This window comes from Zingiber officinale, chromosome 7A (assembly GCF_018446385.1).
Source record: "Zingiber officinale cultivar Zhangliang chromosome 7A, Zo_v1.1, whole genome shotgun sequence".
Classification (NCBI taxonomy): domain Eukaryota; kingdom Viridiplantae; phylum Streptophyta; class Magnoliopsida; order Zingiberales; family Zingiberaceae; genus Zingiber; species Zingiber officinale.
In genome coordinates, this window is record NC_055998.1 from 24,522,439 (window position 1) to 24,538,689 (window position 16,251).

General features: G+C 41.1%; 1 non-coding gene across 1 annotated transcript; it reads left to right on the forward strand.

Moving 5' to 3' along the window:
• Positions 1 to 4,504: 4,504 nt before the first annotated feature.
• On the forward strand, positions 4,505 to 4,610 carry LOC122003224. The gene has a single exon (XR_006117878.1). It is a non-coding gene; the product is annotated as a small nucleolar RNA R71 (small nucleolar RNA).
• Positions 4,611 to 16,251: the final 11,641 nt, after the last annotated feature.

Consider the following 16,251-nt stretch of genomic DNA (forward strand, 5'->3'; position numbering starts at 1 on the left):
TGGATATTATTTTTCACGGCGTGCATTGCGCGCCGCGGATAATAATATCCGTAACATGCAAGGCACTTTTCGCAGCGTGTAATGCATGCTGCGGATATTATTTTCCGCGACGTGCGTTGCGCGTTGCGGATAATAATATCCGTGGCATGCATTGCACACTGCCAATAACCTAGAACTTTCAACAGCTTTCAATTGTGCAGCTTGCAATGTGCGCTGCAGAAAGTGAATTTACACACTCCGAAAAGCTAATTTTGTTGTAGTAAAAGCAAAGAAAAATACAGGACGTAAGTAAAAACTGAAATAAGTAGAAATTGAAAGCAAGCAAAGTAAAACAAAATGCAGAACAAATGAAAATGTAAAAGAAAATACAAAAAATTTAGGTTACAAATACCCCCAGACTTAAACTTTTCATCATCCTGATGAAATCAATATTGTGATGGTGGTAGAGAAGGACGGGGAAATGGAGGTCTACGTGGTTGGCAAGAAGGAAAACTAGGAAAGCCCGGAGACTGACTCAGGATCCTATCATATTCGTAGAGGGCATCAACTTGTTGACTAGTAGTGCTCATGACCTCTATGAATTCTCTCATTATAGCCTGATCAATGTCATAATTCTAGACAAATTCGGCCTCCTAACCTTGAAAATTCCTCGTGAAGTGAATCCAAAGAGGTGCGAAAATCAGAAAAATCAAATATGGAGTGACCCATACCATAGACAAAAGAGTGCCTAGCAGGTTCCGGATATCCGAACGGCTGCGGGTGTCCAGATGATGAGGGATCAAGGTGGGGCTCAGTGTCTCCAGACAAGGAGGGGACATACTCAGGAACTGAATCGATGATCACCCAATTAGTAGGGTTGCGAATTGGGGTCCACTGGGGACAAGGAAGAGGTAATGGGAAATCATCTCTCCCAAGAAAGGTAAACCCATTCTCATCCTGACAAATCATCTTCATGGCAAGACATGTATCGATATCGATCATGTTATTGCCATGAATGATTTCTAACTCATCTAGATCACAACCTAGATTTATAGCTATTTGGGTAATCAAGCCACCAAAGACAATCAATCCCGAAGATGCTTTCCCGGCTCTCACAAGGTCTTGCAGAAAATAGAAATCGGAATCAAAGTCAACCTTATGCAACATAGCCCAAAGAGCATAAAGTTCCACTTTCCTAATAACTCCATCGCTTTCTCCTCTACCAAAAATAGTTTTACTCATGACTTGGTGTAAGTACCTAAAGATAAAATTTTGCATATGGGAAGCCTTAGCTCTAGAGGGCTCATAAGGTTGGTTCAATCTGGAAATTGAGTTCCAAAAATTATTCCAATTAAATCTAGGTTCAAACCTTCGAGATCCACCAGTAGACAAACCAAAACAACTGTTAAAGTCACTAAATATCCACTGAAATTCTTGATTCATTAACCTAAAAGTAATTTTGCCAATATAATCATCTTCATTTGAGTAGTGGACATCTAATGAACTCAAGAATTCAAATATAATTCAAGTATATGTAGATAGATGTGTATACATAATATCATCCCAATCAAGAGAATCAATCAACCAATCCATATCATCTATAATTCCTAAAGTATCCAAAACAGTTGGGTCCATATATCATGTACACACAATCTTTCTTGCGACAAGAATATTAAATCTAGTTTTATGATCATCATTTCTAAAGATAATATTGAATTAATTGTCGTTACCTTTGTCGCATGCCATCCTCTTGCCTTTTCCCTTTGATTCTCCTTGCCCTTTTCTTTTGTTGGTTCCTTTCCTCCATTGGATCCACCACTTTCTTTCCAAAGTTCTTTTTCAAAAGATTAGACATGATGTCTAGTTAAGAGAGGGTAAGATGCTTGATTGGAGAAGTGAGATCTCGAGAAAATATATCTTGAGAAAGAAGGTTGTAGATCTTGAGGAAGAGAGGATTTACTATTTAGATCTAGATCTTGTCTATGGAGAAAAATGAGTAAGAGATCTAGATCTGAGAAGCAAAGAAGAGAGGTTGAAGATGAGAGGGATTAGGGAAGAAGAGATTGGCTTGGGGGTGTGGCCGACACGGCCTTGACACGACCATGTCTCAGAGACACGGCCAAATCTTAATACTCCACACAGCCGTGTAGATCTACACGACTCAAGTCTTCCCCTTCTCGGCCAAATCCACACGGCCATGCCAATTGGCACGGGCAGTATCATCTCCCTCTCGGTTGTGCTCACATGGCTGTGTGTGCCACACGACCTCTTTCTTCTTCTTCTCTGGGATTTTCACACGACCGTGTGAATTTACACAGCCTTGTCCACCTTCTCCTTGGTTGAGCTCACACGACCTGTGTGTGTCACATGACCACTTCCTTCTTCTTCTCTGCTAATGTCACACGACCGTGTATAGTACACGACCGAGCCTAGTTAGGTTCAGTACTGTTGAATTTCCTCCTTTCCAACTTCTCCAATGCCTCCATGCCCATGAATTAACCATGGCCAGCTCATGGAGGAAAAATACAACTTGAAAACAAAGAAAACAAAAGTTTTAAAACACTTACTAATGACAAAGAAGACTCAAACTGAATTTAACTAAAGAACTCGTGGGTTGTCTCCCAAGAAGTGCTTGTTTAAGGTCATTAGCTCGACCCCATCTCCGTTTTCACGGATTATACCCAAGGTGGCACGGATTTTCCTCCTCAAGTTGATGATGCTTTATCTTCCTTAATTCTTTCCCTCGGAGGGCAGAAGAATTTATCATTTTTAATTGGGGGCCTTCTCCCAATGCTTGTCAGATCATGTTCTTCATCCGACGACCTCCCATGAGGATGGAAGCTCCATTCCTCCACTTTATAAGCATCCACCTCGTTGCAAATGCTTACTAACAAAGAAGAGACATGGTTAGGAGAATTAGATAAATCATACTCCAACTTTTCCTTACCGATTACCAAAGAAAGTTTATGATTTTTCATATCAATTATGGCTCTAGTTGTTTTAAGGAAAGGTCTTCCCAGCATAATTGAAATTTTTGGGTCTTCCTCCATGTCTAGTACCACAAAATCTCTGGGTATGATGCTGCCACCCACTTCTACCAGCACGTCTTCAACAATACCCATAGGGTACCTGCAAGAATGATCAGCTAATTACAATGCCATGGTAGTGAGTTTAAAGTTTTTGAGACCTAGCTTATTACAGATCGAATATGGTATGAGGATAACACTTGCCCCCAAAATCACAAAAAGCTTTTTCAATGAATTCAGATCCTATGGCGCAAGGAATATAAAAACTTCCAGGATCTTGGAGTTTTGGGGAAGTGTTCTCAAATAAAGCGCTGCATTCTTCTATTAGAGCTACCGTCTCAATGTCTCATTTTCTTCTTTTATTTGACATAATGTCCTTTAGAAACTTGACAAACTTTGACATTTGTTGAATGACATAAATTATAGGGACTTCAACACAAATGTCTTCTACCTTGTCAAGAAATCTGTCAAATTCTTCATCCTTATTCATCATAACTAATCTTTGTGGAAAATGGATTGCTTGTCTTTGAGGGTAGAGTGGAAGAGTCTCTTCAACCTTCTTGGTATTCCCCTCATCATCTTGAATCTGAACTGATTCAAGTGTTTGAGGAGAGAGCACTTCTTGAATTTTCATCCCTTTTGGAGCAGTCACTTGGGGATCTTCCAAGGTCCATCCGCTTCGAAGCTTAATTCTATTACAGTGTTCCATAGGGTTGACATCAGGTTTTCCTAAAAAATGTCCTGGTGCTGTTGAAGATGATGAAGCTATTTGAGCAATCTGGCTATCTTGCATTTTTTGGTGTTTCTCAGAACTATCAATTCTCTAATTTAACATCTTGATTTCTTGCTTCAATTCATTTTGACCAGAAATGACTTCCTCAAGCATTTTCTCCAATTTGGATAACTAATAACCTTGAGTAGGTTGTTGTTGTTGATAGCTTTATTGTCCAGGCTGGTAGCTTGGTCTAGCCCCCGTGGATGGTCCTTGTTCTTGGTTGTTACGATAAGAAAAGTTTGGATGATTCTTCCAACCAAGGTTGTATGTGTTAGAGTATGGATTATTCTACCTGTGATTATAACTCATAATGGTGTCACATTGCTCAGTTTGATTGACTTGTGCAGAGATGGCTCCCAAGGGGCATGAGTCTTGAGCATGATTTGAACTTCCACATGTTTCACAAACACATACTATGGCATTCACCGTGCTTGAACTAGTTCCCATATTTTCCATCTTTTTGGTAAGAGCATCTAGATTTGCAGACATTAAAGTGATTGTATCTAAATCAAATTTTCCTGATGTTTTTGTTGGGTTTATAGAAAAATAGCCTCCACATCTTTTTGATGCCCATTGATGATGGTTCTGTGCTACACTTTCAATTATATCTTCAGCTTCATCAAGACTTTTATGCATTAATGCCCCTCCAGCTGCAGAATCTAAGGACACTTTTGTATGGTAATTGATGCCATTATAAAATGTATGTAATACTAATCATTTTTCAAGTTCATGGTGTGGGCATTGTCTGAGCATATTATTAAATCTATCTCATGCTTCAAATAATGATTCAGAGTCTATCTATCTGAAGCTTGCTATCAAATTTCTCATATGAGCAGTCTTACTAGGGGGATAGAATTTGTCCAGAAATTGTTGCTCATATTGCTCTCAAGTGGATATGCTATTGGCTGGTAAAGAATCTAGCCACTATTTGACTCTATCTCTCAAAGAAAACCCAAATAATAACAGTCTCACTGCCTCTGTTGGAACACAATTCATTTTCATTGTACTGCAAATTTCATAAAAGACTACAAGGTGTTGATTCGGATCTTCATGTGGTTCGTCCCCAAATTGGTTCTGTTGTACCATGGTAATTATCGTAGACTTTATCCCAAAATTGTTGGCTTTAATGGGTGGGCTGGTGATGCTAGACCGAAGTCCTCGTGCATATGGTGTTGCGTAATCCTTTAATGGTTTGCTTGCCATGATTGAATGTTCTTGTTCTTCTTGATGTCTTTATAAGATTTTCCTTCTATGAAAAGTTCTGTCAATCTCAGGATCAAGATGTAATAGATCTTCTGTAAAGTTAAATCTACGCATACAAGAATAAGATTCCAAATATTTTTTTTTATCACAGATTTTTTTACTTAAAAGATAAAAACTAAACTAAAGTACTGGAAATGTAAAATACCAAATTTGAATTGCAAAAAGAAAAATTGCAAAAAGAAGAAATAAGGAATGCAAGCTAAAATTTACAAAAATAGAATTTCTAAGACTAGTTACAAGTTAGTAATAGGAAGAGAAAAAAATGTTTAGTCTAACTCAAATAATTTTCTCTATTGTTATAAGCACAATCCCGACAATAACGCTAGAACTTGTTACGCAACGGCAAGTGCACGATTTTGTCGTCAGTAATAAAAGATTATCAATCCCATAGGGGCTGGTTATACGCACTAGAGATGTTTCACGACGAATTAGCTATTCAATTGACAAAGTTAGTGAATGTACTAGTAAAGCAACTAGAAATAGAAATAAAAAAATAAATGAAGGAACTTGGTTTTTATGAGTGTTCTAGGAGTTCAGTTTTATTGTGATATTTATTGATGTAATATGATTTACCAATTCATATCCTCAATTAACATGCATTTGTAGGAAGTTTCCAGTTTTCTCCTGCAGAAGACAACCGACAAGGGACCTTAATCTACACCACAACCGAATAAATAGATATGATCCCTATGAAGTCCATTAGTGGGACTGCCTGCCACTAGCGTCCCTTGATCATACGACACAGAAACACATCTCTACTCAATCCACGTAATGATGTAGGTATTAAGTACATTCAACCATCCCACCTCTTTGTAGAGACTTGGTTTACCTTTTAAGAAGACACCCCAGACGTCTGTTAGTGGGACTGCCTGCCACGAGCGTGTCCCTCGGTCATACGATCTAGGGCATCCCTCTACGGGGTCCACACGCCCATGTCATGCTCCTCCTATGGTGAAGCCACACGGCTAGTGTGCACCACACGACCAAGGTCATTTTCCTCCTTGCTTCTTTGACATGGTCGTGTAGGTCACATTGCCAGTGATGTTTTCCTTCGGTTGTTGACTGGCTCGACCGCGAACATCGTTTCCTCTCCCATGGTATTGATTATGATGAAACTTTTTCTCCAGTAGTGATGTTTAAGTCCATTCGGATCATGCTTGCTATTACAGCATACCATGATTATGAGATTTGACAGATAAATGTCAAAACCGCGTTTCTGAATGAAAACTTGCTTGAGGATGTGTACATGACACAACCTGAGGGTTTTGTAGATCCACTACATACTGGCAGAGTATGTAAGCTGCATAAGTCCATTTATGGACTAAAGCAAGCTTCTCAGAGCTGGAATCTTCGATTCGATGATGTAATCAAATAGTTTGGGTTCATCAAGAATGAAGATGAACCCTGTGTCTACAAGAAAGTTGTTGGGAACACAGTTGTCTTCCTTGTATTGTATGTGGATGACATACTACTCATTGGAAATGACATCCCTTTTCTGCAGTATTTAAAGACTTGGATGGGGAATTGTTTCTCAATGAAGGACTTAGGTGAAGCAGCCTGTATTCTAGGCATAAAGATATACAGTGATAGATCTAAGAGATTGCTTGGCCTAAGTCAAAGTACATATATTGACACGATATTACTACGGTTTTCCATGCAAAATTCTAAGAAAGGATTTTTGCCGATGTCATATGGTGTGAGTCTTTCGAAGACTCAAAGTCCCTCTTCTAGAGAGGAGAGAGACCGCATGGATAAGATCCCTTATGCTTCAGCCATAGGATCTATCATGTACGTCATGCTATGTACTCGTCCTGATGTTTCGTATGCTTGGAGCATGATGAGCAGATACTAGTCAGATCTAGGTGAACGTCACTGGATAGCGGTCAAGAATATTCTTAAGTACTTGAGAAGGACTAAATGATATTTCTTGATATTTGGAGGCGATGGCAAACTAGCTATAAAGGGTTACAGTGATGCCAGCTTCCAAACTGACCAGGATGATTATAGATCACAGTCTGGCTTCGTGTTTTGCTTAAATAGTGGTGTTGTGAGCTGGAATAGTTCGAAGCAAGGCACAGTTGCTAATTCTACAACAGAGGCCGAGTATATTGTTGCATCAGAAACAACAAAGGAGGCAGTTTGGATCCACAAGTTCATTATTGAGCTTGGGGTGGTTCCAAGCATAGTCGATCCTATAGAGTTCTATTGTGACAACAATGGAGCAATTGCGCAGGCTAAGGAACCTCGCTCACACCAACGGAACCAAACATATACTACGACGCTTCCATCTCATTCGAGAGATCATCGATAGAGGAGATGTGAAAATTTGTAGAGTACCCACAGAGGCTAATATCGCTAATCCCTTGACCAAGGATTTGGCACAGAGAAAGCATGATGGTCACACTAGGTCATTGGGTGTTAGAGCCTACACTGATTGACACTAGTGCTAGTGGGAGATTGTTAGTGAGAGCCCTAGAGCTGATCATGTGATGATTGTTGTATGGACTCGATGTATCATATTCCTATATATATTTATAAAGACATTTCTTTATGGTTATTATACTTACTTATATTGGTGCCAAATAACTGAGTATAATAGCATCCCTGAGTAGAAGGTTCTTATCTATATCAATCGATTGGTTGAATTGATAGTGAGATGATCTAGAGAACACTACTCTTAATCATTCCTAGTCAAGTATTAACATTCAGGGACAATGTTAATGCGATGAGACTAGCATGTAGGTCAACTCGATGACTTGATCTCCCAAGTCATGGATATTAGATATCAAGTTGACACATGAGTATGCATTGGAGAATGTATACTGAATGACCCGCTATGAGAAAGTATCATGGATCGTTATATGAGTGTCATATACTTTCTCATGTGACTATTAGTATGACTATCAGCCCTTGGACCTGAAGTCACCATGGTTCCCTACATAAGGAGTTGCATACTTTGACTTCGTCAAACGTCACCCGTAAATGGGTGGACTATAAAGGCGACGACTGAGTATGTAACAAATTATGCGGAGGGATGTGAGTGATGTAGATGAGATCTATCCCTCCTATATGATGGGAGTGACATCATTATTCTTGATAGAGTGAGACCACTAAGTGCATGGTCATGCCCAAATAAGTCAATATGAGATATTGAGCTCATTTGATTAGAGTGAGTCTACTTGGAGTACAAGATATAGATTGATCAGAGGATGACACGGTCTATGCCTCAATTGATCAATCTAGATGTCATGGATAGAAGGACATTGTCACATATTGTGAGAGTCACAATTAGTAGTCACAAAGGTGATGTTGGATCTCAACATTCTTGTAACTTGGGTAGTAATGATGTGTTGCTAGATACCGCTCATTACTTATGTTTCTAAATGGGTTTAGGAGCATTGCCAACGTTACAAGAACCTATAGGATCACACACAAAGGGCAGTTAGATAGAGATTAGGTTCATATGATGGACCAAGAGTATTAGGTTCATGTAATGAACCAAATTAGATTAAGAGTAATCCAAATTAGACTAATTGAGTTGGACTCAATTTGATTCATGCGTCGAATGAGTCTAATTTAGACTATGATTCATTGAGTCAATTTAAACTAATGAATAAAGATTCATTAAATTAAATTGATTTGAATCAAAGGTTAGATTTGATCAACCATGGGAGATAACAGGTCAAGTCTGACTTGACTTGAGAGGGAAGATAAAGGGTCAGTTTGACTTGACCAAATGACACTTCATTGTGACTTGGCATGGGCCGACCAATGATGGTGTTCCACATCATCAAGTCTACATCATTATGTGCCACCTCATGAGGAAGACCAAGAGTCATGACTCTTGGTATTACATGGAGGTATAAGACCTCCATTAAGTGGCCGACCACATTAGTGTGGTAAGTGAATTCTCATTCAAGGCTTCTTCTTCCTCCTCTCTTCTTGTTCTCTCCCTCTCCTCCATTGCTGAGATCTCTCAAGAGTGCTAGCACACTCTAAGTGGTTTTCTCCATCTTTTGTTCATGTGGATACGTGTAGAGGAGTGTACACTTGACACTCTACCAGATCCGACAACCATTTGGACGTGCGGGATAAGCGAAGGGCATCGCTGTTAGGACCAAAAGTAGCTAGAGGAGGGGGGGGTGAATAGCTCGTCGCGTTCGCTCGGTGCTCGGCGTTGCTTGTTCCTTCAAAGATGTGCAGCGGAAAATACAGAAACGAACACACAACGCTAACACGGTTGGTTTTACTTGGTATCCACCTCACAAGAGGTGACTAATCCAAGGATCCACACCAACACACACACCCTCCACTAGATAAAACTCTCCTTTGTGGTAACTACCAAGGGCGGAGAAGCCCTACAATACTCAATACAAGAAGAGAGGGAAAGGATACAAGAAATACAAGCTTACAAGCTTACAATGAGTACAAAACCCTAACCCTAGCTTCTCTTCTTGGCTTTGATCCGCCTCTTGACTTGGAAAGCTTCCAAGCTTTGAGAGAGCTGTGGAGGAGTTGGCGAGTCTGGAGTGAATCGGAGAAGTTCATGCCCCATCGAACGCCTGCGGCTATAAACGACGCCAGCGGTCGGATCCCGATCGATTCGAATGTTCCCAATCGATCGGGAGGCTTTGATCGATCCACGGATCGATCGAGCGCTTATCGCGCGAAGCATCGATCGATCCCGATCGATTCTCTCCAATCGATCCATCGATCGATTGGGACCTCTGATCGATCCACGGATCGATCCAAGCTCCGGCAGGTTTGGATCGATCCACCGATCGATCCAGATCTGGATCGATCCACGGATCGATCCAACACTTGATTTTGTCCAAAACCAAGTCCCAAACATCCCAAACCAACATCCGGTCAACCTTGACTGTTGGTATGTCATGCCTAGCATCTAGTCACCCTTGACCTGCTAGGACTCCCTTACCAAATGTCGGTCAATCCTTGACCCACTTGGACTTTTCTCGTGCAAGTATCCGGTCAATCCTTTGACCTACTTGGACTTTTCTTTCATGCCAAGTATCCATCAATCCTTTGACCTACTTGGACTTCCCAACACCGATGTCCGATCATCCTTGATCCATCCGGATTTTCCCTTGCCTCACTCACCGGGACTTTCACCCAGCTTCACTCACTAGGGTTTTCCATCCGCCTAGCTTCACTCACTAGGACTTTCACCGGCTCACTCACCGGGGTTTTCCATCCGCCTAGCTTCACTCACTAGGACTTTCACCGGCTTCACTCACCAGATTTCCATCCGCCTAGCTTCACTCACTAGGACTTCGGCTTCCTCACCACCACCAGACTTTTCTTCTGCTTCACTCACCGGGACTTTCATTTTGCCTAACATCCCAGTTAGGACTTCCTCAATCAATATCCATCAACCTTGACCTACTTGACTCTTCTTCAATCAATATCTTATTGTCAAACATCTAAACCCAAACCAAGACTCACCTTGGTTGGTCAACCTTGACCCGAGGGATATTGCACCAACAATCTCCCCCTTTTTGATGTTTGACAATACCACAATAACACTTACAATCCCATATGTAAGTTAGGCTAATCCCATAGCCTCCTTCTTCATGCCACTAGGTAATGAAAGCATAAATTAAGCTCTTCATTTTCCCCCTAAGAGGGCAAACTCCCTCTAGGTAATGAAAGCCTAACTTACTCCCTTTCATGAGTCCTTTCATTCTCCCCCTATGACCTTCCCATAGGTAATGAAGGACTAAGCTTAACCATACATTCTCCCCCTATTGGCACACATCAACCCATCGTTGGACACACATCAACCTATGCTCCAATTCTGGGCACACTTCAACAAATCCATTTGTTGAAGACTCTCCCCCTGAAGAGTTGCTCATCGTTGTTCACAACATCACTCGTTGTGATCAACACGATAATGAAGGTCCCATACCCTTCATTTATCCTTAACTTCTCCTTCATGTAGACAACTACTCAACCTTGAGCATTATCTACCACTTGAATGTCCACTTGAAATAATGAGGATATCCACTCCCCATTTCTCCCCATTTCAAGTTTAAATGCTCAACCTTGAGCAAGTTCACAACAGAAGGTTAACCACCTTCCAAGGTTCATGAAAAATAATTTTCATGTCTTTAAAGAGTCCCTCCCCCTAAAGACATGGTGGTAACTTCTGTCATTGCACCAACAATGACTTGGAATCCCTAAACCTTTAGGAAACCCAAATTTAGAAGTTTTGAGGTTCAAATATTCAAAATTTGAAACAACCTCAACCTAAACTTCTACTTAGTCTTCGTTAACCAATCCATCCTTGTTTTCAACATGAAAACACCCTTTGTATGTATACAAATGTATTTAAGGGGTTTGGAATGGTTACCTAGACTCAAAGAGGTTCAAAGATGCTGAAATCAGGCCTTCCCGGCCAAAATCAGCAACTTGGATCGATTGGAGTTGGGTTCCAATCGATTGAACCTTTCTGAATCGATCCACGGATCGATTCAGACTCCCTGGATCGATCGGCTGATCGATCCAGCGAGCTTCTGCTCGCGGGAATTGCCGTTTGAATCGATCCATGGATCGATTCGGGCACTCCAATCGATCCATGGATCGATCAGAGCTCTGATAGTTGCTGAAATTCCATTTCAGTCAACTTCAGAAACCCCTAGAAAATTCTACAAAAATCCAAAAATCATGAAATTTCGTGTAGACATTATTTAGGGCATACTCAATCATGGAAAAATAGCTTTCTATGAAAATACATCATATTTTCAAAGATTGACACAAACTTGAAAACTTGCAAAAACTTTAGTGTTTTTCTTCAAGTTTGTGTCTAACTATTCAATGGTGATTACTATCAAAAGATAGCCTTTACCAAGGTTTTCCAAAAATATTTTAAAACCATTTTCAAAACCAATATCCCATCACATTCTTTGGGCTTAATGCACATGACTTGTACATTAGCTTTCCCAATGATGGGAAAACACATAACTATGTGTTTTGATGAACCTAAAACTCAAAAGAATGCACTAAATCAACATCTTGAGTTTTGTTCATCATCCTAACATCTCACTTATATATAATATGCACTAAAACACATACAAGTCACCTTATAGTCTTTGTGAGATGTAGATTTTGGTTTTGCCCTAATCTAGGGATCATGCATATTTATCTAGGCATTTTAGAAATATTAGACATCCACCTAGGATGTCACTTGTCAATAAGTGTCGTTAGATGCCATTTGTCCTTAATTACAAGGAATTAAACTTAATGCATGATTATGTTATGGCATACATCAAAAGAAAATAATTTTCAAAAGAAAATATCCTATTGCTACATGATGTATGAATGTCATGACATGGTATTTTTGGATTTTTCATAATAAAACATGAATGCAAAAATAGACATGATGTCATGGCATATGATGGGCAAACAATCATGGCAAGGTTTAGCATAAATAAAATATACCTAGATTAACTATCTAAGTATCCTTAAAGTCTTAGCTAAACTTACAACTTAAACCTAGATTGCCCTAAAGTGCTTCAAGAAAATGCCAAAGCCTAAGTTTGCATTTCTTATTCCCTTGATTAATTTATGCCAATTAAAATTAAGCATATTCCTCAAATGTTGGCATATTCCATTTTTTCTCAAGAGTAGCACTTTTAAATTTAAGGCCCGGATTGCCTTAAATTGCCTAAGAACATACCAAAAACCCCACTTGATAGTTCTTATGAATTTTCCAATATGTGTCATTTAAGATTAAAATCAATTCTTCCACCATTAGGCACATTTTACTCTTTCAAAGAGTAATCAATAATTCCATTTCATTTTCAAAGGTTAACTAAAACCTTGAAAATGCTCCTTGAGTGTCAATTTCCTCAAAGTTGGGTTAACTACCCTTCTAATCGGAGTTGACACTCTCTAACCCATCTATGGGGTAGAGAAGATGCTCCTAGGAACCCAACACCTATTGGTGCTCCTTGGATGCTCTAGGTACTCACTAGGGATAACTTCCCTAGATACCTTCCTAGTGACCTTGTTGGGCTTCTTAGAAGCCTTGGTCACATTTTCTAGGTCCACTCTAGGGATAACCTCCCTTGTGACCTTGTTTGTGACTTTCTTAGACTTCTTAGAAGTCTTAGTCACATTTATTACAAAAATACTCTTAGGGATGACTTCCCTAGCATTTTTGGCTTGACCTCTAGACTTAGGGTTCGTTCCATAACTATATAGAACTCTATGATAAGAGGACACATCCTTCTTAGCCTTTGGTTTGTATCCCAAACCTCTATGGCCATTGGATGGCTTTTGTACCCCTAAACCTAGGTTATGCTCATTTTGCCCTAATAGGATATTTTCCATCCTTTTTAGGGTCTTTTCCATTTTATCAAGTCTTGACCTCAAGACTTGATTTTCTATCACTAAGTCCTTAGTTTTAGGTTTTTCATTTGATCCATGAGCATTTTTGTTTCTAGGCTTGTATCTTACATCCTTAGGGTTATTGCCTAGGTTTTTACCTACATTCCTAGCCTTAAGGATAGTAGTTTTGACATGTAGGGCCACATGCTTTTCCTTAAAGCCCTCATGCTTCCTATTCTTATGGTAAATCGCATTAAAATGATAAAAATTTGACCTAGCATGCTTTTTACCATTTTGCAAGGGAATAGGCTCAATGAAAGTTACCTTCCTTTTTACCTTGGAGGCTCCCCCTTGACTAGTGCCTCCTTGAGCCTTGACCATCTTCTTCCCCTTGGGGCATTGACTTCGGGAGTGCCCCTTTTGTTGCAACAAAAGCACACAATGTGCTCCTTGCTCTTCTTTGTCCCGGGGGTGGTCTCCTTGGGCTTCTCCTTGCCCTTTTGTGCCACTTGGCCCTTCTTCTTGGCCAAGTTGGGACACTTGCTCTTATAGTGCCCATGTTCCCTACACTCAAAACATATTATATGATTTTTATTATTAATTGAAATATTTATACCTTTGCTTGTAGGGGTGGCATCTTTTTCTTTGGATCCGGAGGTAGAAGCTTCCTCTTGATCGGACCTTGATTCTCCTCCATTTGATTTTTCTTGACTTGTGGAGGTAGAATCTACTTCCTCCTCTTCGTCTCTTGACCCGGATGTAGAAGCTTCTCCTTCTTCTTGATCCGGTGTCACCAAGGATTGCTCCCCCTCAATCCTAGAGGTGGAGGCTTCATCATCTTGAATATGAAACAAGGAGTATGCTCCCTCCTTGTTCCCTTCGTTGCATTCCCTTGAGGATAAAGCTTCTTGGATTTCCTCTTCTTGGGAGGTTGAGCATCTATCAACCTCGGAATCCTCCTTTTGGTCTTGCTCCAAAGAGTCACCCTCTTTGGATTCTTCATGATCTTGTACAGTGGAGGGGATCTCTTCATGAAGCTTGACCAATTTGCTCCAAAGCTCCTTGGCATCTTCGAATTCTCCAACTCGAGCCAAGATGTGGCTAGGCAATAAGTTGACCAGAAGCTTGGTCACTTTGTCATTTGCCTCGCCCCTTTGAATTTGCTCTGAGCTCCATCTGCTTTTCTTTAGAAGCTTGCCCTTGGAGTTCGTTGGAGCTTTGAAGTCTTCCATTAGAGCAAACCATTACTCTATCTCCATCATAAGAAAGTTTTCGATTCTTGATCTCCAAGAATCAAGCTTGGATGTGTACGGTGGAGCCACCCTTGTGTCAAATCCAAGTCCATCTTGGAATTGCATCTTGAAGTTGAGCTTGATAGAATCTTGAACTTGAAGAATTTGCTCCAACTTCTTCACCCTCTAGCTTTTCTTGATATGCTTGACCCTTCCGGCGATGATTCCGGTGAAGAGCGGCCTTGCTCTGATACCAGCTAGAGGGGGGTGAATAGCTCGTCGCGTTCGCTCGGTGCTCGGCGTTGCTTGTTCCTTCAAAGATGTGCAGCGGAAAATACAGAAACGAACACACAACGCTAACACGGTTGGTTTTACTTGGTATCCACCTCACAAGAGGTGACTAATCCAAGGATCCACACCAACACACACACCCTCCACTAGATAAAACTCTCCTTTGTGGTAACTACCAAGGGCGGAGAAGCCCTACAATACTCAATACAAGAAGAGAGGGAAAGGATACAAGAAATACAAGCTTACAAGCTTACAATGAGTACAAAACCCTAACCCTAGCTTCTCTTCTTGGCTTTGATCCGCCTCTTGACTTGGAGAGCTTCCAAGATCCTTCAAAAACTGGCGATCTGAGCTTTGTGAGCGCTGTGAAGGAGTTGGCGAGAGCTCTGGAGTGAATCGGAGAAGTTCATGCCGCAGCCATCGAACGCCTGCAGCTATAAACGACGCCAACGGTCGGATCCCGATCGATTCGAATGTTCCCAATCGATCGGGGAGGCTTTGGATCGATCCACGGATCGATCCAGAGCGCTCTGGCAAAGCGCCTGGATCGATCCAGCGCTTATCGCGCGAAGCAGCCGCGTCCCAATCGATCCACTGATCGATTGGGACCTCTGGATCGATCCACGGATCGATCCAGAAGCTCTCTGTTCGCTGGGACAGGTTTGGATCGATCCACTGATCGATCCAGATCCTGGATCGATCCACGGATCGATCCAACACTTGATTTTTGTCCAAAACCAAGTCCCAAACATCCCAAACCAACATCCGGTCAACCTTGACCTATTGGTATGTCATGCCTAGCATCTAGTCACTCCCTTGACCTGCTAGGACTCCCTTACCAAATGTCCGGTCAATCCCTTTGACCCACTTGGACTTTTCTCTGTGCCAAGTATCCGGTCAATCCCTTTGACCTACTTGGACTTTTCTTTCATGCCAAGTATCCAGTCAATCCTTTGACCTACTTGGACTTCCCAACACCAGATGTCCGATCATCCTTGATCCATCTGGATTTTCCCTTGCCTGGCTTCACTCACCAGGACTTTCACATAGCTTCACTCACTAGGGTTTTCCATCTGCCTAGCTTCACTCACTAGGACTTTCACCTGGCTTCACTCACCAGGGTTTTCCATCTGCCTAGCTTCACTCACTAGGACTTTCACCTGGCTTCACTCACCAGGATTTCCATCTGCCTAGCTTCACTCACTAGGACTTCCTTCTGCCTGGCTTCACTCACCAGGACTTTTCTTCTGCCTGGCTTCACTCACCAGGACTTTCATTTTACCTAACATCCCAGTTAGGACTTCCCAGTCAAGTATCCAGTCAACCTTGACCTACT